Raw genomic sequence first — 23,887 nt, 5'->3', positions numbered from 1 at the left:
ATAAACAGGATAAAGAATAAAGAAACAGGAATCATAAATAGGATAAAGAATAAAGAAACAGGAATCATAAATATGGTAAAGAAAAAGCAATCCAGTCCTAGACTTTTGTAGTACCAAATACTGAAAAAGACAAGGAAAAAATATTTAGTTCAGTAATAAAGAAAAGAAAAATTTCCTAGAAAGTACTGTTGACTGACTTCTTATCATCAAAACTGTGATCCAGCAGACAGTGGGGAAAACATGACCCAAGAAAAATGAAAAGTAAAGTAACAGTCATTCAGAATTATATAAGCAAAACAATTCAATAACTAATGTAAAATAAAAACAGATTTAGAAAAGCAAAAGCTAAGAAGGTATCAAATGCATAGACCTTTAAAAAAAAACAATTTCTAAATCTATAGAATGTTCCTCAAGAAGAAAAGGATGCCAGAAAGTTTGGAAAAGCAAGAGGGAATGGTGAGCAAAGAAAATGATACTCTGTTAGGTAAATCCAAATAAATAACAATATAGAATAGTAAAACTACTCTCCTGTTAGAGCTGAAAGAGTGTCAAAAAAAAGAGAGAGAAAGATAGTTAAAATCTTGAATATCAGTAGTACATATGTTAGAATGATGGTGATAGGGTAAAAGTGATCTAAAAGTCCTGGCATTGTTCTGAAGAAGGCAAGTGTTGTTGATTGACCTTAAATCATGTCATTGAAATAGAAATGTTATAATTTCTAAGAAAGTTACTAAAGTATAAAGGAAAAAAATGTATAATTTCAAACTAGTACACAGGCTGGTAGGAGGGAGAAATTAAGCAAAGAAACTCAATTTAAAATAAGAAAGAAATGGAGTTTAAACATAGGAAATATGGGACATAGAGTACAAAACATGATTTTTGACATTAATCCAAATATGTCAGTAATTCTATTAAATGAAAACAGATTAAATTTTCTCTTTCTAAAGATTATCAGAATTTTTAAACACAATGCAGTTGTAAACCAATTACAAGAGAAATATCTGAAACATAAAAATGTAGAAGATTTGAGAGAAAAGGCATAGAAAAAAATTGAAAATAATGCTGGTGTAACTATGAAGTGCAGTGAAAGTGTTAGTCACTCAGTAGTGTCTGACTCTTTGAGACCCCCTAGACAACAGCCCACCAGGCTCCTCTGTCCATGGAATTCTCCAGTCAAGAATACCGGAGTAGGTAGCCATTCCCTCTCCAGGGATCTTTCCAACCTAGGAACCAAACCCAGGTTTCCTGCAGAGCAGGCAGATTCTTGATTGTCTGAGCCACCAGGGAAGCCCAATTTAACTATATTGCTATTAAAAATGGATTCTCAAAACAGTTTAAGAGGTTCAATTCACAGGTAATACATAATAACATAAAGTTTTAAGTTAACATCTAACCTTTAAAAGCAAGACCTTAGAGAATGACAAGAAAGGAGTAAATCTAACAAAATAGTGAAGATTTTAATCCAGCCCTGTCTATATTTGATAAACTATACAAGCAAATATCAATAAAGATAATGAGGTTCAAAAAACTGAAAAAAAAGTATTCTCATAAACATACAAGCACAAACGAAGGTTTGTGGCAATCCTTTGTCAAGCAAGTCTATCCGTGCAGTTTTTCAACAGTATTATTTTTTAATTAAAGGATATACCTTTTTTAGATATGCAATATCATATTTAACTGACTACAGTGTATTGTAAACATAATTTTAATATGCACTAAGAAACCATGTAAAAAAAAAAAAAAGTTCATGTAACTCGCTTTATTGTGGTAGCCTGGAACCAAACCCACAATATATCTAAAGTATGCCCGTGTAAAATAATAGTAGATTGGGTTGTAGATTGAAGAATATTTCTATGACAAGATTATATACAGCCATGAAACATTAAATATAACAATATGTATAAAAAGGGTTGAATCTAAAGAAAAAAAAGCATAATACAGAGACTTCCCTGGCAGTGCAGTGGTTAAGACTCTGCTTCCAGTACAAAGGGTGCAGGTTTGATCCCCAGGGAAACTAAGAGCCCACATGCCATGCAGTGTGGCCAAAAAAGTAAAGAAACAAATAAAGCAAATTCCAGGAGAATAGACACATTATGATGCAGTGTGTATATATATAGTGAAAAAATGGACAAACACTTAGAAACATAAACATATGTGACAAAATTAAAGAAAAAATGAATAGCGTGTTTAACACGAAACTCAGAGGAGTGGCTCATTTTGGATAAGACAGACATGCATTCAGGGGGAACTGAGGCTTCAAAAGAATTGGTAAGATTCCTTTTTTAAAAATAAATGATGTCCAAATATTCATTCTTTTTGTAATTATTGCTGTTTAAAATGTGGTTGCATGTTATGTATGTTTCTGTGTCTGACATACAGCAAATTAAGACATTTAAGAACATATACATATAGAGACTAATGGAAAATCTGTCCTGAAAAGCATTAAGTGACTTTCCAGAAGCTACATGCACATCTGTGAAACAGTCACACAGCCGAATCACTGATTTTCCTTGCCTGGGCACAACCAACCTCATCCTGCAGATTATTTTTATCATGTCAGACTTTCAGAAAATGAGGTCATTTTTGAAAGAGTTTGCTGACAAAACAACCGAATCAAAAAATCAAATAATTTTAAAGGACTCTAAACTATTTCTCAAACTTAAGACAGGACATATTCCATGAATTTTATAAGCAGTTTTGATAATATTCCGTGTGCTCAGTCTCTTCAGTCATGTCTGACTCCTTACTATGGACTGTAGCTGCAAGGCTCCTCTGTCCCTGAGATTCTCCAGGCAAGAATACTGGAGTGGGTTGTCATTTTCTCCTCCAGAGGGAATCTTCCTGACCCTGGGATCAAACCTGCATCTCTTATGTCTCCTTCATTGGCAGGCATGTTCTTTACCACTAGCACCACATGACAACATGCCATGCTTTCTTCTTAATGCTTCAATGTGTACCTAGACAAGAAGACTAGAAATGGAAATTCCATTGGAAAATCGATTACACAAATATTGACATCATTAAGAGTTCTAGATAGGGCTTAAAAATGTTAAACTGGAGATGTTCAAAGAGTGTTAGAACTCTGGCTGATCTGAGTGACCAAGGGCAGAAACCATGAATAAATTTCAGAGCATAAGCAGGAACTTGGTGGAGAGCAGGCAATTATTAAAATGTGTGAAGCTGTTTCAGTTTAGAAAACATTTTAATCCTCAAGTCTTCACAAATCAGTATAAATTTAGCCTTATTTTACAGGAGAGAAAATTCGTATTAAAATATATTGAACATTTTTAAGCTGTTCAAGAAAACCTTTATCCTTCAATGTTTACCAACAGTAACATTGATCAGAGTCACCGAACTACAAACAGCTGGGTCTCAAGCATTAAACATTTAGTATCCTATTTCTATGTACGCAACTTTTGTCCTAATTTCTAGGTATAGTTGAGAAATTTATTTTAATTATCTCAGCTCTCCTGTCTGTTGTTCTTAGCCCCATGCTACTCTGTGGTGTGAAACTGATGAAGAGAAGAAAGCTGATAAAATGTGTAGGAGCAGAAGCTGAAGATGGTGAACTGTTTTTGCAAAAAAATAAATAAATAAATGTATATATATATATATATTTTAGTGAATCTGTTTGTTTTATTTTTAAGATTTTTTAAAATAAATTTCTGTTCATGTTAAAACCCAAACATGGAGCCATATTGAGATAACAGTCAAACCTGAACCAAGAAGAGTTGCAGGTCAATGGAAGTCAATAAACAGCATCCTGCTGTCCCTACCTGGTTACCATGGCAATTTGTGCCTAAAATGGCCTGGAAAGATGTTCTCTCCTTTTACATGAATTTGAAACAAAATTTTCTAGACTATTTAACTCCCAAATAAGCATCATTTTTATATCATGCTCACAATTTCTCTTGGGCACATAATTTTTTTTTCAGTAAAGTAAGTCCCCTACATATGACCTTTCCAGCTGCAAACTTTCAAAGATGCAAATGTGCATTGGTGTGTTCAAGTACATAAGTTAGTTCACATGTCTGGTGTACATTGTCATCTGTGTGCATCCTGTACAAGTGGCTATGCTTCTGTGTAATTTAGTGTACAGTACTGTGTAGAGTGGGGATTCCCAGGTGGCTCTAGTGGTAAAAAATTCCCCTGCCAATGTAGGAGACATAAGAGAGGCTGGTTCCACCCTGCACATGGCTACTTGCTCCAGTATTCTTACCTGGAGAATTCCATGGACAGAGAAGCCTGGCGGGCTACAGTCCATAGGGTCTCAAAGAATTGGACATGACTGAGCTACTTAGCATGCACACACTCACACAATGTATAGAGTACAGTAATGCAGTATCTTTATTTCAAGCCCAGGATGTCCAGAAGCAAGCTTAGAAACAGTGGTGATGTAGCTGGTACTGCTAAGAAGTGCCAAGTGACAACAATGAAAACAAAAGAGAAAATAATTGAGAGTGGAGCAAGATTTAAAAAATGGTATTTTAAACCTATTGCAGTAGAGTACTATACAGACAATTGTGTTACTTGGGTACCTAGGCTAACTTTGTTGGACTTACAAACAAATTTGGCTTATGAATATGCTCTCAGAACAAAACTCATTCATATGTAGGGGCCTACTGCATTTGTTTGAGCCCTTACCTTAGAAATTGACAAAACTAAGGGCTGGATTCCAACCCTGAGGCATAAGATTAAAAGCTCTCTTAGAAGTGGGGAAAGTATCCACATGAATTATTCTGGGGGTCCTCCAAAGTCTGCCACAATAAACAATTCCAAATGTGTATGTGGCAGGATTATTTTTTTAAATATTAACATATTTTCCTAAGTGTATGTTCCCTATTTGACTTTCAGATTCTCTCCAAATACTTTCAAGCATTTGGGCACTTCTGCATGATTATCTTAGACCATCCAGACTACTAAATAGAATGCCATAGACTGCGTGGCTTGTAAACAACAATCTATAATTCATAGCTCTGGAGACTGAGTAGTTCAAGATCAAGGCACCAGCAGATTTGGTGTTTTAGGAGGGCCTTCTTCCTGACTCACGGGTAGTCATCTTCTCACTGTGTGCTCAAATGGCAGAAGAGATAAGGGAACTCTTTAGGTCCCTTTTATAAAGGCACTAATTTTATTCTTGAAGCCTTCACCTTCATGAGCTAATCACCTCCCAACACCCTACCTCTTAATACCATCAAATTGGTAGATAGGATTTCAACATATGAATTTTGGTGGGACATAAACATTCAGTCCATTGCAATGATTGTCTCAGAAGCAAAGTGTGTCAAGGCAAAACATCTGAACAAGTCTTCCTGGTTTCGCTTTCCAAAAGAAAAATGGAGAGAATTTGGGATTTAGTCCAAACTTTTGGAAAAGAAAAAAATGAAGATTAGAGAGAGTGAATCTTACCTTTGAGTCTCCGCAATGTTTGCCCAGGCTGAGAAGGAAATTAGAGAAAGCAACAGGAAGAGAGGTAATGGAAATAAATATATTAGATCAGAGGACGGAGAAATCACTAAAGTGAAGGGCTACTCCTAAAAATATATTCAAGCAAACAGGAGCAATGCAGGACAAGTCAGTCATCATATCTGTGCCTCAATTGCTATGCAACTGAGTGTGAATGTAAAAAATAACTGACCTTCTCACTGGACTTCTGATGGGACTTCCTTCTGGTAACAGCCAATATTTCACCAGCAGGAGCAACGCCCTCCATGTCCTAAGAATTTGCCCAATTTCCATCTCACTTATTCCAAATGAATTAAACACTAAACATGTGCCTTGCTATAGATAGAGCAGAGTAAATCACAGAGAAAAAAGGAGGGTGGTGTCCTAGACACATAATGATCTAGTGACGGGATTGTTATGGAAAATATCATGCAATACTTGTCTAGTAGGAGCAGGGACTAGAAAGAATAAGCTTCATTCTCCCTAGACTAGGATCCCTGTAAACCCTCCTCCTCCTCTCCAACTATTCTCATCTCTTCTCTTCTTCTTGCCCTTGCTTACCTGTGCCAAGAAAAAATGTTATAACAACAAACACTTATTATGCTTTATAATATGCAAAAGTATCTCTCACACATAATTCCATTCATCTTCAAACAATTCTGCAAGAAAAACAAGTCAGTTTCCATTGCTATCCCCAATTTACAGATGAGTGAAACTGAGGCTCTGAGAGATTATGTAAATTACCCAAGAGTACACTGGCACTGGAAGGTGTCACTAATCTCTCTGTCCATTATCTGTGGTTCTATTGCTCCTTCACCACCATTTTGGCCCCGCTCCAAAGTACAGTAGGCTGTTCCCTATGGTTTCAGAGGTCATGACCTCTTTCCTCACAAAATGTTTCTTCCTAGCTCTTCTTACGTTCCAGAATATCCTGCCTTAGAGACATTACAGTAAGTCTCCTACATACGAATATTCAAGTTGAGAACTTTCAATGATGTGAACATGTGTTCCATTAATGTCAGGCATGAGTGTAATTGCAGCTTGCTCTCCACCTCCTCTTGCCGAAGATCCTTCAGCTCTACCGTCTCCTACCTCCTCTCCCTCCTCCAGTCAGTAACTCTTCTTGCCTTTTCCCTCCATGCCAGCCCCTGTGTGCCAGCTGCTGCACTGTACTACCATACTTTTTAAGGTACTGTACCATAAGATTAAAAGCATTTTATTTTGTGTTTGTTTTTTATGTATTATTTGTGTGAAAAGTATGATAAACCTATTATAGTACAGTACTAAGTACTCAACTGTGATAGCTGGGTACCCAGGCTAACTTTGTTGGGCTTATGAACATGCTCTTGGAACAGAACTCATTCATATGTAGGGGACTTACTGTACTCTAATTTTAGGCAAAGTCTCCAGGAGCCCCTTGGTAAAATGAGACATTAACCCATTCATTCAACCTGGGCTCTCTTGACTGAGACGTCTATGGACCAGGACTACTACTTAAGAAACTTAAATGAAAGAACAAAGTGACTATTACAGAGTAAAGGCTCAATAAATATTGGGTTTCATTTCACTAGTTAAAAAACATTTTCAAGAACTTTCTAACTCCATGGCATAATTCTTTCCAAGTAAATAAATAAATAACATAGCCATGAATAATACACCTTCATCTAATTCTAATGGTAAAATAAAATCTCAAAGTATTTTTTACTCTCAACAAATATGAGTCTCTCCAAAAATAATAAGCCTCCCAAAATCAGTATCCCAAAGGAAAACAGTTTGCTTACCTTAACGCTACTCTTAATACAAAAATAATAAAAATTATTTTCACTAAAATTATTAAATTGACCAGGTCCCTTCGCCCTGTGGCATATGAGCTTAAAGAATAATACACACTGGAACAATGTAAAAACCTAGATTAATATTGAATGAACAGCAAAGGATAAACAGGACTTTCTGCTCTGCGCTCACTGAAGACAAACACAAACAATAAACAAAGAAGCAGGCATGAATCAACTCCATGAACGCATGCATTGGTTACTGCAATACCAATAGGGCTTTTAAAATGTCAAAGGAAAAGTATATTTTAATAAAAATACGTGAAAACTGTGCTGAAAAATTAATGTAGCACACAGTGTGCAAATAAACCCCTACATGAATGGAAAGTTGAGATTAACTCATTGCATCAGTAAACCTCAGGTGATAAATCATTGATGACAATTTCTCTCCCCCTTTAAACGTGATTAGAAGTCTTTGGAGAATTGTCGATACATAACTGGACTCAAAAATTTTAACTCAAACCACTTGGATAAGCAGAGAAAATGTTTTATTGTAGTTGTTTATGGTTTTCTACATGAGCTCCCATCCTCTGGTTAGAAGGAAAAATTTTAAATGAATCTCTAACCCAGTTTACACCTAGACTGATTTGGTAACTTAAAGGGTCCCTTCAGGCACTATTTTTCCTAATAGTGAGGAGGGAAGCCATTCAGATTTCTTTTGCATCCCCCCACTCATCTCTGAAAGCAGGCAGTTGGGAGGACACATGGAGAGAGATGGAGAGTGAGAAATGGGGAGGTTAGGGGCTTTGAGCATGGTCTTCTGGTCTTCCAGGTGTGTTGTCTTAACCATCTGGTTGCTGTCTTGGCATTCATGGCTGGAGTCTGTAACTGATCTCATTCTCCCAATTTGGTTGTAACCCAGTTCATTCTCTGGCCAACTCGGTCTCACTTTGGCACCTCCTGGCTCCAAAACCCGGAGACTCCCTGCCAGCCCAAACAGAGCCCAAGGCCAACTCTGAGGCCCAGCACCCCCTCTCCCTGGGAACTGAGGGTCGGTCAGGAGAGCTAACCCTCGGAGCTGTTGGTTCCTCCAACACCACTACACAATCAAACCAATGGAAATGTGTTTGGTGCTGAAAAAGTTAGAGAAGGTCTCTCTTCTAAGAGCCCAAAAAGGGAGTCAGGACCTACAGCCTCCTCCCTTCACCTCCCTCACAACTCAAGCCCTGAATCTATGCCACAGTCCGCAGCAGGGAAGTGGGGCACACGTCTGAGCAACGGGCTCCTTCCTTCTCTTCCTCTCTCGCCTTCCCCATCCTCCTCCTCCCCCAGGGAAAGAGATGGGTTTTGGTTTTTCTTCTACATTCTGGCTTTATCAGGTATAAAGCTTTGCTGTCGTGAATGGAAGGGTACCTTCTCTGCAGGCTGTCTTCACAGTTTAGTACTTGATATGTTACAGGGAAAAATAAAGAGATCTGGAAAACCATCTCTCAAGATCATGCGTGTTCCTGTTCAGTTGCTTCAGTCGTTGTCTGACTCTTTGTGACCCCATGGACTATAGCCCGCCAGGCTCCTCTGTCCATGCTATTCTCCAGGCAAGAATACTGGAGTGTAGCCATTTCCTCCTCCCGAGGATCTTTCCAACCCAAGGATTGAACCCGCGTCTCCTGCATTGCAGGCAGATTTTTTACCGCTGAACCACCAGAGAAGTCCCTCTGCTTTATAACGCTTTTACTTTACTATGTCACTGTTTTTCATGTCAGAAGTTTTATATTATTCTGTTTTTCTCTTCATGATTCTTTACAATAAATTCTCTTCCCCATCAGGCAAATGGCTCCTCCAACTGACTGGAGCAAATAGCATGGACACCAAAAGATAAACACACATTAGTAATTTCTAAAATCCTGCTCCTCACCCCCTTGGTCCACTGTTCCTACATATTACGTGTTTAAATCAATGTAGGCAAGTGTGCAAAGCTATCACTTCATATAAACATTCTGTTACATGGCATTTATCAAAACACATTTCCTTATACTGTTTGTTTGTTTCTAACACATAACATCTCCTGGGGATTATAATCTCCTGGGGATTATTTTGATGATCATCATTTTTGTGGAATTACAATATAGAAAGATAAATTCCTAGCTTTATGGCAAATGTGATAAATCCATGTGTTAACAAACATTTGTTTTACAGATATTTGGAGTAAATAGAAGCATTTATCCTGATATAGCGAATGTTTGGGTTGGAAGAATATATACGAAGGAACAACATAGCTGCTGCCTTCAAATGCATAAGTGGTTTAGAAGTGGAAACCAAATCTGTTTCAATATACTCCAAGGAGCAAACTTAAGATTAAAGAAAGAGTTAATGGGAAAGGTAGTTTGGTTTACTTTTCTAATCATCAAAGTTGTCTAAATATGCAATGGGTTGATGCCTTGAGATGCAATGATTATATCCTGAGATTATTCAAGCTGGGCCACGTGAATACTTAGTAAGGATGTCATGTTGATTATTCAAAATATAAAGCTTGCTTCTAACACCCTGAGTTTCTATACTTCTTAAAGTCTTTAAGCTGAGGGTTACAGAAGTTCAAGTATGTGGTAAAGATAAATAACCATAGTGGCTCAAATGGTAGAGAATCTGCCTTCAATGCAGGAGACCAGGGTTTGACCCCTGGGTCTGGAAGACCCTCTGGAGAAAGAAATTGTAACCCACTCAAACATTCTGGCTTGGAGAATTCCACGGACAGAGGAGCCTGGTGAGGCTACAGTTAATGGGGTCACAAAGAGTCGGATACGACTGAGTGACTCACACAACATAATAATGCTGGCAGAAAAATTGTCCATGGCCATTATTTGATGATAATCACTGAGCTACTAAATAGGAAAAATCCAAATTACCTATTTATAATATCATCAGAGTTTAAATTACACTTTATGACAAAATTTGTGAAAATAAGGCCATAGAAGAAAGACCAGAAAGTTTTGGCAAAGGATACTTCAAAGAATTAGAGGGAATTGAAGACCACTGATTTCAGATCAAAAAGCATCTTTAACAGGGATTCTACAAATAGGAGAAAAAAGGTATAAAAGCTAAAATGCTAATGGTGGTGTTGTTTAATGTTGTTAATGCTGTTGTTAAACTTAAGATGATGCCATTTTTGAAGATTTAAATTATTTTAGTGGATCCCAAGCAACCTCAGATTATATTCTTTCCTTTCCTTCTTTAGCATTTTGCCAAGAGTAATAACAGTAGACCAGATAGATGGGCACTGCTATCTGTTAACAGGCAATTAATAACAGGTTTAGGAAAGAAAGGAGGAAGCTGAGGACAATTTGAAAGATGTAGATGGGGGCTGCATCATTAATCACCCTTGTCATAATGTCATGACCCACAAATCCATTTTCATTAGGGAGATAACAAAGAGAGAGACAGAGTCAAACTGGACAAAAATGGGTCTGCAGTACCTGAAAAGTCAGTGCAGGATGAAGCACACAGGTCCCTGGGAGTGGCAGTCAGAAGAAAAGAGGTATATGAGCATTGATCATGTGCTGGGTGCCAGCCACAGCCGTAAGCGCTTTGTATCCTGTTAACTCATTAGTTCTTCACTTCTACCCTCATAGGAAAGTGTTCATATTCTCATTTCACATTTAATGAAACTGAGACCCAAAGAGATTACATACCTGAGGTCACATAGCTGAGTTACTGATGGCTGGGATTTTCAGTCCCAGAGCTTATGGTCATTCCACCACATCACACTAGCAAAATGTACTCAGACATGTGCAGGTAAAGATAAGTGACAAATGTGCCAGAGACTAGAGCTAGGTGGCAAAAATAAATCAAGCAGGAATGGATAAACCAAGTAGATGAGGGGAGGGACTTGGGGGTGCATGGAGAGGGGTGGGGGTGGCTAAGATTCACAGCCACACTGTCCTTTGAATAATCCAGAAATCCAGGAGCCAAAAAGATATCAAACACAGAAGAGAATAAGGCATTCTCAGAAAAGCACCCTAGACAAAATGCTCCCAAACCGTTGAGTACTGTTACTACAGGTTTATCTTCTATTCTTCTTTCTTGTTGTTGTTGTTCAGTCACTAAATCATGTCGGACTCTTTGAGACGCCATAAACTGCAGCATGCCAGGCTTTCCTGTCCTTCACTATCTCCCAGAATTTGCTCAAACTCATGTCCATTGAGTCAGTGATGCCATCCAACCATGCCATCCTCTGTCGCCCCCTTCTCCTCTTGCTCTGTCTTTCCCAGCATCAGCTCTTTACATCAGGTGGCCAAAATTATCTATCTCCTGAACTGAGAGGAATAGGAAATTTTGCCTTTCTCATATTATTCTTCGTTCACCAACACTATAACCTGTGATTGTGACCCAGCCAAGGTTAAGCTGCATCAAGAGGTAAAGACTCAAGAGAGATTTTAGAGCGATTTCCCTGGTTGCCCAGTGGTTAAGACTTCACTTTTCAATGCAAGGAAGATGGTTTCAACCCCTGATTAAGGAACTAAGATCCTGCATGCCTCGCAGTCAAAACACCAAAACAGAAAACAGAAGCAATATTGCAACAAATTCGATAAAGTCTTTTAAAAATAGAATCTCAAATCAATATATTTTTTAAAAGAAAGAGATTTTAGGAAGAAGACACCACTCTGTTTCTTATTGCCAAATTTTTAAGGATTCATTTTTCCATGGAATCCATGAATTTTATCACGTGTGTAACTCACAAGGGAGAAGGCAATGGCACCCCACTCCAGTACTCTTGCCTGGAAAACCCCATGGATGGAGGAGCCTGGTGGGCTACAGTCCATGAGGTCGCTAGGAGTCGGAGACGACTGAGCGACTTCACTTTCACTTTTCACTTTCATGCATTGGAGAAGGAAATGGCAACCCACTCCAGTGTTCTTGCCTGGAGAATCCCAGGAACGAGGGAGCCTGTTGGGCTGCCGTCTATGGGGTCACGCAGAGTCGGACACGACTGGAGCGACTTAGCAGTAGCAGTAACTCACAAGTCATTAGTATCATCAGGACAAGAAAAAAGAGAGAAAGAAGACAAAGTGAGCAAGAGAAGTAAGCTAGCCATTTTACAGACTGCAGTTTGCATGGTTAGACTTAGTAATTTTTAATCAACTGGAAGCCCATTTTTCATTTGGACAAAAGCCCTATGTTAGTAATTTTCTAAGTGAAAGCATGAAAAAAAAAATGTCTTGCGACTAAAGGATATACTATGTAAGATGCTCTCAAAGAATACTGTAATTACCATAAATATAATGTACTATAATTATATTCTCAGAAATAGGTTTATTCAAAAAAGTCATTCATGTATGTGATTATGCATGACAGCTAAATGAAGCAAACATTAGCAAGGTCAATATGCAAATACTATTTCTACCAGTCCATTCTGATATAATTTATCAAATGGTATTAAATATCTCAAGAGAAACAGACTTCTCTTATTTCCCTAACACAGAGCAAACACTTCTATTTCCATACATGTGAAACAGTCTCCCTTTATCATAACACATTGCTTCCAATAATTAGACTTATTTTCTTTGGATTCTGTTTCTAAGGGTGAAATTTTTGATAGCTACCATATCTTAGACAAACCTAGACAGCATATTAAAAAGCAGAGACATCACTTTGCCAAAGAAGGTCCGTATAGTCAAACTATGGTTTTTTCCAGTAGTCATGTATGGGTGTGAGAACTGCACCATAAAGAAGGCTGAGCGCTGAAGAACTGATGCTTTCAACCTCTGGTGCTGGGGAATGCTCTTGAGATTCCCTTGGACTGCAAAGTGATCAAACCAGTCAATCCTAAGGAAACCAACCCTGATGATTGATTGGAAAGACTAATGCTGAAGCTGAAGCTCCAATACTTTGGCCACCTGATGCAAAGAGCTGACACATTGGAACAGACTCTGAGGCTGAGAAAGATTGAGGGCAGGAGGAGAAGGGGATGACAGAGGATGAGGTGGTTGGATGGCATCACCAACTCAAAGGACACGAATCTGAGCAAACTCTGGGAGATAGAGAAGGACAGGGAAGCCTGGCGTGCTACGGTCAATAAGGTCCCAAAGAGTCGGACACGACTTAGTGACTAAACAACAAAAACTGTATCTTATTACAATCTAGATAAAACTCATTTACAAGATGGGCATTGCTGATAGAGTAATATCACCCATTAGAAATCATTTTGCTTGCCCAGGTGGTCAAAATATAGCGTATACTGAGACATGTAATCAGCATGCTCCTTGCCCTTTTTAAGGCCACACTAACTCTTGAAATGAAGACATCTAGGTACATATGTATGTGAAAATACACACATACATCCACACATACACATTTTGTCTCTCAGGAAATCCAGGGCATCTTTCACTAGGTATCATTATAATTGAATGGCCCGTGATTGAAATATAAATTAACCGTTGCAAAGACCTCTCACAGACACCCTTCTAAGCTTCAGAATAAGGGCCCTGTGGCATTCTTGTTGTTCAGTCCCTGGGTCAGGAAGATCCCCTGGAGAAGGCAACAGCTACCCACTCCAACATATTTGTGCAGATTTACTCTGTTGGCTTTTCACAAATGGCTCTGTCAAAGCATAATACGTGACTTCCATAATCAAATGTTATTTACATCTTAATGAAAAGAAATGGTATCTATGGCAGTGTGAGGTCCGTGATTTTTGCACTACTGACTAGAGAAATATCTTCTGTTCCCAGGAAAATCACTTCCTGGTTTGTCCTTGTGTGCTTAGTCCCTCAGTCGTGTCCAACTCTTTGAGACCCCATGGACTATAGCACATCAGGCTCCTCTGTCCATGGGGATTCTCCAGGCAAGAATATTGGAGTAGGGTGCCATGACCCCCTCCAAGGGATCGTCCCAACCCAGGGATCGAACCCAGGGATTGCAGGGGGGATTCTTTACCATCTGAGTCACCAGGGAAGCCCAGTTTGTCCTACATTTGGTTAGTAATCTCACTTGGGGTGGGTGGAGCCACAGGGCCTTCCCTGAGTCCAAGCATGTTCAGCATTTACAAGACAGGGAGGCAAAAGACAGTTGGGGGCTTGGCCCTGCCAACTTCTACATCCCACTCCTGCCTGGAGAGGGAGGGACCTGCTCTGTGAGTGCTTACAGCATGAGACGCCTGCACAGCGCAGGCAACAGGAGAATAGAGTCTTTTGTAACATGGCATCTCATAGTGATGATTGTAACATGGCATCTCATAGTGATTGTGACATGGCATCTCATAGTGACTGTAACATGGCATCTCATAGTGACTGTAACATGGCATCTCATAGAGACTGTAACATGGCATCTCATAGTGATTGTGACATGGCATCTCACAGTGATTGTGACATGGCATCTCGTAGTGATTGTGACATGGCATCTCATAGTGATTGTGACATGGCATCTCGTAGTGATTGTGACATGGCATCTTATAGTGATGATTGTAACATGGCATCTCATAGTGATTGTGACATGGCATCTCATAGTGACTGTAACATGGCATCTCATAGTGACTGTAACATGGCATCTCATAGAGACTGTAACATGGCATCTCATAGTGATTGTGACATGGCATCTCACAGTGATTGTGACATGGTATCTCATAGTGATTGTGACATGGCATCTCATAGTGATTGTGACATGGCATCTCATAGTGATTGTGACATGGCATCTCGTAGTGATTGTGACATGGCATCTTATAGTGATGATTGTAACATGGCATCTCATAGTGATGATTGTAACATAGCATCTCATAGTGATTGTGACATGGCATCTCATAGTGACTGTAACATGGCATCTCATAGTGACTGTAACATGGCATCTCATAGAGACTGTAACATGGCATCTCACAGTGATTGTGACATGGTATCTCATAGTGATTGTGACATGGCATCTCATAGTGACTGTAACATGGCATCTCATAGAGACTGTAACATGGCATCTCACAGTGATTGTGACATGGTATCTCATAGTGATTGTGACATGGCATCTCATAGTGACTGTAACATGGCATCTCATAGAGACTGTAACATGGCATCTCACAGTGATTGTGACATGGTATCTCATAGTGATTGTGACATGGCATCTCATAGTGATTGTGACATGGCATCTCATAGAGACTGTAACATGGTATCTCATAGTGATTGTGACATGGCATCTCATAGTGATTGTGACATGGCATCTCATAGTGATTGTGACATGGCATCTCATAGAGACTGTAACATGGTATCTCATAGTGATTGTGACATGGCATCTCATAGTGATTGTGACATGGCATCTCGTAGTGATTGTGACATGGCATCTCGTAGTGATTGTAACATGGCATCTTATAGTGATGATTGTAACATGGCATCTCATAGTGATTGTAACATGGCATCTCATAGTGATTGTACATGGCATCTCATAGTGACTGCTTCTCAATGGGCACAGAAGAAATTCCATCTCTAGGCCAGAGCCTCTCCCCCCTCAAATTCCCAGACTCATCTTGAGCACACAGTGCCACAGAAGAGGAACGCCGATTTAAAATAAAATAAAAATTTTTTAAAAACCGAAAAATATTAAAGAAACAATTCCTTTAAGTTCACAGAAGGCCAACACCTCCTAAGAAGAACCCAGCGTGCCCAGAATTTGGAATGTTACTCGAAGACTGGAACTACAGCTTCTCAGTAGTCGCAGCAAATTGAAAAGTGTGTGTTTGCCTCAGAACCTCCCTGGAGCCTCTTCCTTTGCATTGTCCACTGTACATATCCTTGTCTGCCTCCTACTGCAATTCAACAAGTGTCTGTGAAACAACCTACATGTATCTGCACTTGGCATTCCAAGAACATGCCAGATGAACAAAACCTAGTTTCTGGCTTCAAAGAGTAGATGGTCTAGTAAGACAATCTTACTGTAAAGAACCTGTGTGTCCAGTCTAGTAAAGGAGAGAGAGATGTTCATAATTACTTATAGTACAAATAATTATAGTATGGGAGGCCTGGGTTCAATCCCTGGGTTGAGAAGATCCCCTGGAGGAAGGCCTGGCAACCCACTCCAGTATTCTTGCCTGGAGAATCCCTATGGGCAGAGGAACCTGGCAGGCTACAGTCCATTGGGTCAAAAAGAGTCAGACACAACAGAGTAACTAAGCACAGTACATAGTACAATATGGGGCTTCCCTGGTGGCTCAGAGTAAAGAACCCACCTGCAATGCAGGAGAACAGAGTTCAATCCCTAGGTTGGGAAGATACCCTGGAAAAGGAAATGGTAACCCACTCCAGTATTCTTGCCTGGGAAATCCCATGAACAGAGGACCCTGACAGGCTTCAGTCCATGGGGTGATAAAAAATCAGACGTGACTGAGTGACTAAGTATGTGTGCATAGTACAATAAGCAGCAGCTTGGTTGAAAGGCAATAGCCAAGGGAAATAGATGTCAAGTTATTAGCTCACAGCTAACTCCTTGATGTATTATCAGGGAAAACACTAATATTTCAGGATTGTTTATTTTTCTCTAAAATGAGAATGAACACTCCCACCTACTCCTTCACTCCTTCTCCTTCTCTGCCTTTGGAATCAAATAAAATATACATACAGAACCTTTAGAGACTGGATGGTGATTCATAGGTCTAATAGCTGTTAAGAATTAACATTAATCAAGTAGTCTGTGCCAAGCACTGTGTTAAGTCATTTAAATGTTTTCTTTTTTAATCTTCATAACTCTAGAAGGTCAGGGGACTTGCCTGAGATCACAGACTGACTACTCACCACACTGTCACACTCTTAATTCTCTGCCACTTACAAGTTCAATGACTTTGGCCAAGTCCTTTAATCCCTTTTGAACCTCAATGTTTTCATTAGGACAATTAAAATGGCCGCAATGAAATTTGTTTCAATTGTGGTAATATATAACATGAGATCTAGTCTCATGACACATTTTTAAGTACTTAATACAGTGTGTGTTAGTCACTCAGTCGTGTCCAACTCTTTGTGACCCCATGGACTGTAGCTTGCCAGGCTCCTCTGTCCATGGAATTCTCCAGGCAAGACTACTGGAATAGGTAACCATTCCCTTCTCCAGGGGATCTTCCCAACCCAGGAACCAAATCTGGGTCTCCCACATTGCAAGCAGATTCTTTATCATGCAAGTTCACTAAAGATACAATGTGGTATAGCAGGTCTCTAGAACTCTTCATCTGCACGTTGATTATCAGCTCCCCATTTCATCCTCTCTGCAGCTCCTGACCACCAACATTCCACTGCAATTCTATGAAACTGACTATTTTAGAGACCTCATATAAGTGGAATCCCTTCCCACATGGCTCAGTGGTAAAGAGTCCATCTGCCAGTGGGTTTAATCCATGGGTAGCGAAGATCCCCTGGAGGAGGAAATGGCAATCCACCCCAGTATTCTTGCCTGGGAAATCCCAGGGAGAGAGAAGATAGGTGGACTCCAGTACATGGGGTCAGAAAGAGTCGGACATGACTTAGCAACTACACAGCAGCAGCAGAATAAGTAGAATAAATATTTGTCCTTCTGTGACTGATTTATCTAGCTTAGCATAAGGTTCACTCATGTTATGCTTATGGCAGGATTTTCTTCTTTTTTAAACCTGAATGATAGTTCATTGTATGCATATAGCACATTTTCAATGAAATTTCTTAGACCAAACAATAGTAAATGCTATAGCAGAGGTATGAACTCTTCCAAAAACACAAAGGAGAAGCAATTAACTCTCAGTAGTCAGAAATTTATTGATGCAGCATAAACTCCAGCTCATTACTCAACTTCGAGTGTGCCTGCTTCATTAGATCATATTTGTGTATTTTTATTAAAACTCTTAGTCCTACTGGCAACTGAGGCTTATTCATTTTTATCATCTTCCTGTTGTTGTTCAGTCACCAAGTCATGTCCAACTCTTTGAGACCCCAAGGACTGCAGCACACCAGGCTTCCTTGTCCCTCATCATCTCCTGGAACCTACCCAAGTTCATGTCCATTGAATCAGTGATATCATGCAATCATCTCATCCTCTGTTGCCTTCTTCTTCTCTGAATTCAATCTTTCCTGCATCAGGGTCTTTTCCAATGAGTCAGCTGTCCACATCGGGTGACCAAAGTATTGGAGCTTCAGCCTCTCTCCTTCCAAAGAGTATTCAGTGTTGTTTCCTTTAAGATTGATTGGTTTGATCTCCTTGTTTTCCAAGGGACTCTCAAGAGTCTTCCTCAACACCACAGTTTGTAAGCATCAGCTCTTCAGTGCTCTGCCTTCTTTATTGTCCAGCTCTCACAACCAGACATGACACTGGAAAGACCATAGCCTTGACTATATGGACCTTACAAATGTTTGTAGAAATGACTGGATGGATGAGTGGATAGATGGCTCTTATCTGATAACCTGGACCAATTTCGGTCTTTACTATTTTCTGATCACCTTATTATGTTCCCAAACTTCCAGCAGAGGACAAGTTTCTGTCCTCTGCATCCCCAGAACTTCTTCTGCATTATTGGGATTGTCTGTGGATGTCTGCCTTTCCCACCAGATGTTAAGTTTACTGTGGTGAACAGTTTCTATTGTTCATCACTGTGTCTCCAGTTCCTAGCTCATAGCAGGTGATCATTAAATATTTAAAGAATGGTAAATGACTAAAAGAGTTTTCTAAAGCCTGTGTTTGTCAATGACCTAGTTTTGGGCAATCCTGAGGAAAATATATTTTCCTCCTGAGAAATCTTACTGACCTGGCATTGCTGCTCTATTTAAGTTAAGATACTAAGTGTATTTGATTCAATATTTGTAAATAGCAAAAACCTAGCTAGCTTTTAATATTTATATGTATATGACAACCATTCACATGCACATACACACAGCCTGATAAAAGGATGGTTTTTAAAAACAGCTTCAAAGTTACATCCTCACTCAGTAGTGTCCAACTCTTTGGGACACCATGAACTGTAGCCAGCCAGGCTCCTCTGTCCTTGGCAAGAATACTGAAGTGGGTTGCCATTTCCGTCTCCAGGGAATCTTCCAAACCCAGGGATCGAACCCAGGTCTCCTGCATTGAAGGCAAATTCTTTACAGTCTGAGCCACCAGGGAAGCCTAAAGAGAATCATATAAATTCTGCTTTAATATCAAGGTCCTAGATATCCTGAAGAAATACTACAAGAATCTTAAGCATCAGAAAGACTAAACAATCATAGTCTTACAAATGTAGAAGAGAAAGAGATATTTCTGAAAGATTTTAAAGATTTGAGTGTTTTCTGATTACCCTTGATTTAGGCAGAATGGAATCTGAACATACTTCAGTATTCTCCAAACTTTATGCTTTGAGCAGAGAAACCCAAGCAGGATAAATATTTGAATCATACAACCCATTTTCCTTTATCTCATTCCCTGCCTACTAGAGCATTCAAGGGTCATCCAGGGAGATGGAAAACAGTACAAAGTACTTCCTGGAGAAAACTGGTTGTACGGATACTGGAGATGCAAACACAGGGATTAGCAAACAGCAGGAGCTACAAACACCACTGGGCTAGAAGGACAAAGGGAAGAGGGAGTGTTTCTGGAGCCCATGGGCCCAGGGCATTTGATGGAAACCAGAACTAGGCAGGAGGCTCAACCACCACCAAAGAAACCACATAAGGCAGAGATGAATGAGAAAACATACCCCACTGTTTTTCCTTCTGTCCATTAATCTGAGGAGCACAGATTGCAGGAATCAGCTCCCTTGTGATACAGAGAAAAGAAACAGAAGGCCAAGGAACTGAAGGAACTGCTGTGAGGGCACACAAGCCCAGCATCAACATACCTGCCTACCAGCCTACTGATCCTCCTACCCACGCAGCCGCAGGGTCACTGAAGCAAGTATCTGACTGTTTTGAAACCTGATTTCCTATTGTGTGCATGCTAAGTCACTTCAGTCATGTCCAACTCTTTGCAACCCCATTGACCATAGCTCACCAGGCTCCTCTGTCCATGGGATTCTCCAAGCAAGGATACTGGAGTGGGTTGCCATTTCCTACTCCAGGGTATCTTCTCATACGAGTCTCTTACGTCACCTGCATTGGCAGGAGGGTTCTTTATTTAATTGTTACAATATTGCTTTTCTTTTATGTTTTAGTTTCTTGGCCTTGAGGCATGTGGGATTTCAGCTCCCCAACCAGGGATCAAACCTACATACCCTGCATTGGAAGATGAAGTCTTAACCACTGGGCCACCAGGGAAGTCCTTATTTTATTGTTGTTTAAAAAAAAAAGTTCTATTATTTTATATGCATTTCACAAGTAAATGTTTTGTTTTAAAAGACAACTAGTATGTTATTATTATGTAGAAGACATGTTATTTTAAAAAAATAGTTCAGTGTTAAGGGTTATTCGAAATGATAGTTAACAGCCAAGAAATTGGTACTGCTTATCACTTTGCTTCTTCAAAGTGGGAAGTGTGGGTAAAACTAAGATTTAAGGGAAAAATAAACAAAGGAGATGAATAATAAATTTGCTGACAAAGTTCTGATGTCAAATAAGAATCCTTTTGGAAAACAAATTTTTTAAAGCATGCTTAAAATCACTGTTTTCGGGAAAATCTTACAGGAATTTAAATCACTTGATTTTTCAGAAAGCTTGTCTTGAAATATACATCATGCACAAGACCTGACCACCTCATATTAAATATTCATTTTGATTGACCAGCTCAGTCTCTCCACTACAAAGCTCTGACTTGCTCATGGCGTTATTTCTTTGGCCTGTAACCTCATCAGATGGAACAGGCCAAATAACCTCCAGGCATGAGCATCGGTGTTTGAATCGAGCCTTTTCTACCTGTAATAAATAATGGTATAGGGAGTTGATACTAAAGGAGATGTGAGACAACCAGATGTGGTTTTCATGCTTTGTCCTTCCCCACTACAGCAGATCCTTCCAATCTCAAGGGTCATTTTCTTTTCAGACATCAGACAGCCTATGTTGTTGTTAAAATCACCAAGAAGCCCTCTTAGGCATGCGTGGTCCTGACTCTCTGCTGAGACAAGCCCAGTCTTGTGAAGCATGTGAAATTCAGAGCTCTATCCACTAATGCCCATGAAGGATCCTCTGGCAGTTTTCATATGATTAGAAATGGCCAGACGGTAACAGGGGAAATTATATTCTTATAGCCTTTGCACCCCCTGCAGTTTTAAATGCATTATATCTTTCTGGCTTTTCCTGCTTTAAAAAGGTAAATCAAGTAAGTTCAGCTGTGTCCCACTAACCAGCTACAGTGTTCCTTTCCAAGACAGCAGACTTGAGGGAAAAGAGCTTCATTAATTCAGCACAATTCTTAGACATCAATTGTCCTTAAACTAACCCAACAAACCAAGGAACAATGTTTACCTTCTTAGGAATATTTAACCTATCTACAGAAATTTTGAATATAGAGATGAAGTCAGGGACAAATCAACTTTTTTCTAAAATGTCTTAAAATGCCACAATAATACAACCTTACTGCTTGATATATTTTTAAACAGAAGTAAAGGTGAGAAATGGATACCATGGGATGGAAAGTACTCAAGTATAATAAAACTTCAAATTTGAGACCAGTTTTAACATGTAGTCAGGCCAAATGAGGAAGAGGAAATAGAATCGGGAAGAAGAAAGAAATATTTTATCCTAGAAATAAATATAGACCTGCCTATCAGAAGTCCTTGTCTCTACTAGTTTCAGAATAGCCCCTAAAAATCTCAACAAACCTGCTCCCATTTTCCTACTTTGGAAAATAAAACTTAAAATTTGTATTTATGTCATGGTTACTGTTTAGATAAACCATTTGTAGTATCAAGCAACATTAAATTGCTTGAAACTACTTTTGAAAAAGCCAAAAAGCAGGTTACAAAATTGAGAAAACCTCAGATCTCACAACTTTTTAGTTTTTATGCCACCTGAAATGTCATTGACCAAAAATTCTTTGCCCTACATTCTCAATTAGAAGTGTCCCAAATTGCATCACACACACACAAATACATATATTCTTCAAACTCTCTTCACTTAAAAGATTATTACAAAATGATGAGTATAGCTCCATTTACTATGCAGTAAGATCTTATTAGTTATCTATTTTATATATAGCAGTGTGTGTATGTTAATCCCAAACTCCTAATTTATCCCTCTGCCTCCCTTCTTTTGATAAAGGACAGTCTCTCAAACATCGAAACAGGCCAGCCTAGAACTGTAGTTTATTGCCCTCATTTCACTTTGGAATGGTTTAAATGAAAGAACTTGAAAAAGCCCAAAATTTGTCTTCTAAAATACCCACCAATTCAATTCCTAGATATTATCTTAGGCCTCACAGATTCACCATACTTATACTCAAATTAACTAATCTCCTTTTAGATTAGAAAGACCACAGAAGAAAATTTAGTGAAGAGATATCCTCAAAGCTTCCTCTTTCATTAAAATTAAGATGATATTTTTTAAAGAACTTCTTCTAAAAGTGAATTGCCTACCTTAGGAGCAGAAACCATGAAATTTAGTTTATTCATCTTCACGGTCTTTATGAAACCAAAACACCCTGATAAGCAACGAACAAATTAGTTATTCAACTACTAACAAACCTTCTAGAATTTTTTCCAAGTATCTGGAATGCTATTATCCTAGGAAAGGAAAAAAAATCTTTTAAATGCTTTATTTTTACTTTAAAAAAAAATGATTTATTTTTCCTTCAATAGCTGCTTGAGGGAACTTCCCTGGTGGGCCAGTGGTTAAGAATCTGCCTTGTAGTGTAGGCAATGTAGGTTTGATCCTCGGTGAGGGAACTAAGATCCTACATGCCATGGAGCACAACTAAGCCCAGCCACCACCAGGACAGAATCTGTTCTGTGAAACAAAAGTTCCTGCATGATGCAAGGAAGATCCTGTGTATTGCAACTAAGACCCAATGCAGCCAAATTAATTAATTAACTTTGTAAAAGAGCAGCATCAGGATATTGTAGGCATTGCCATGCATCAGGGTATCTTCTTAGTGAAATGTTCTGTGTTTTAGAGTTTCTTGCTGCAGAATGTACCCTACATGATGGCTGGTTTTTCTATTGCTCTGTCATCATGATAACTCTCTCCGCTGCTTCCAAATGTGGGCACCAGTGTGGCTGAAATAACAATGTGTCTGAAACAGTCTGTTGAATGCAGGAGACCACTTTGAAAGTTTCACAATTTGTCTAAATTTTAGCTTAAGTAAAAAATGATTCAGACATTGAAATGGCTTTCTTCTTAACTGTTTGAGGCTCTAGCTATACCAGACTATAAAATAATTAAGGAACAAAATGCTAAAGGAAGCCCACATTTTCTGACAGGGAGAAAGATGAAGAGTTTGGATTGTACACACAACAGGATCAAGGGAGCATGATGTGTGATGATGATGAATCTGCAGTCCTTATTCCTGCTTCCTTACTTGTTTAGTAAGTATAAAAGGAAACCGTTTCAATTAGAAATTCAATATCACCTAAGGAGACTTAAGACAAGGAATCTGTACCATACCAAAAAAAAAAAAAGGAAAAAAGATTATAAAAGGCTATTAAATGAAAATGATTTGACAGTCAGAGAGCAAAAAATGGTGCTTTTGCAATTCCAGGATATTTGAATTATTCATCTCCTCCTTGAAAATGTGTCAATTTTAATAAAGTTCACCAGAGCTTTCCACACTAAAATAATTAATGG

At 39.0% G+C, this 23,887-nt stretch overlaps 1 long non-coding RNA gene across 1 annotated transcript; it reads right to left on the bottom strand.

Annotated features, from left to right (window-relative positions):
* Nucleotides 1-18,022: 18,022 nt before the first annotated feature.
* On the bottom strand, nucleotides 18,023-21,326 carry LOC145511726 (uncharacterized). The gene is made up of 2 exons (XR_014058106.1): nucleotides 20,014-21,326; nucleotides 18,023-19,304 (listed from the first exon to the last, which is right to left on the bottom strand). It is a non-coding gene; the product is annotated as an uncharacterized LOC145511726 (long non-coding RNA).
* Nucleotides 21,327-23,887: the final 2,561 nt, after the last annotated feature.

The sequence above is a fragment of the Giraffa tippelskirchi genome, chromosome 6 (genome assembly GCF_054371585.1).
Source record: "Giraffa tippelskirchi isolate mGirTip1 chromosome 6, T2T-mGirTip1v1.2.pri, whole genome shotgun sequence".
Classification (NCBI taxonomy): domain Eukaryota; kingdom Metazoa; phylum Chordata; class Mammalia; order Artiodactyla; family Giraffidae; genus Giraffa; species Giraffa tippelskirchi.
Note: the sequence above shows the minus strand (reverse complement) of the source record. Positions and strands in the feature narration are given on the sequence as shown.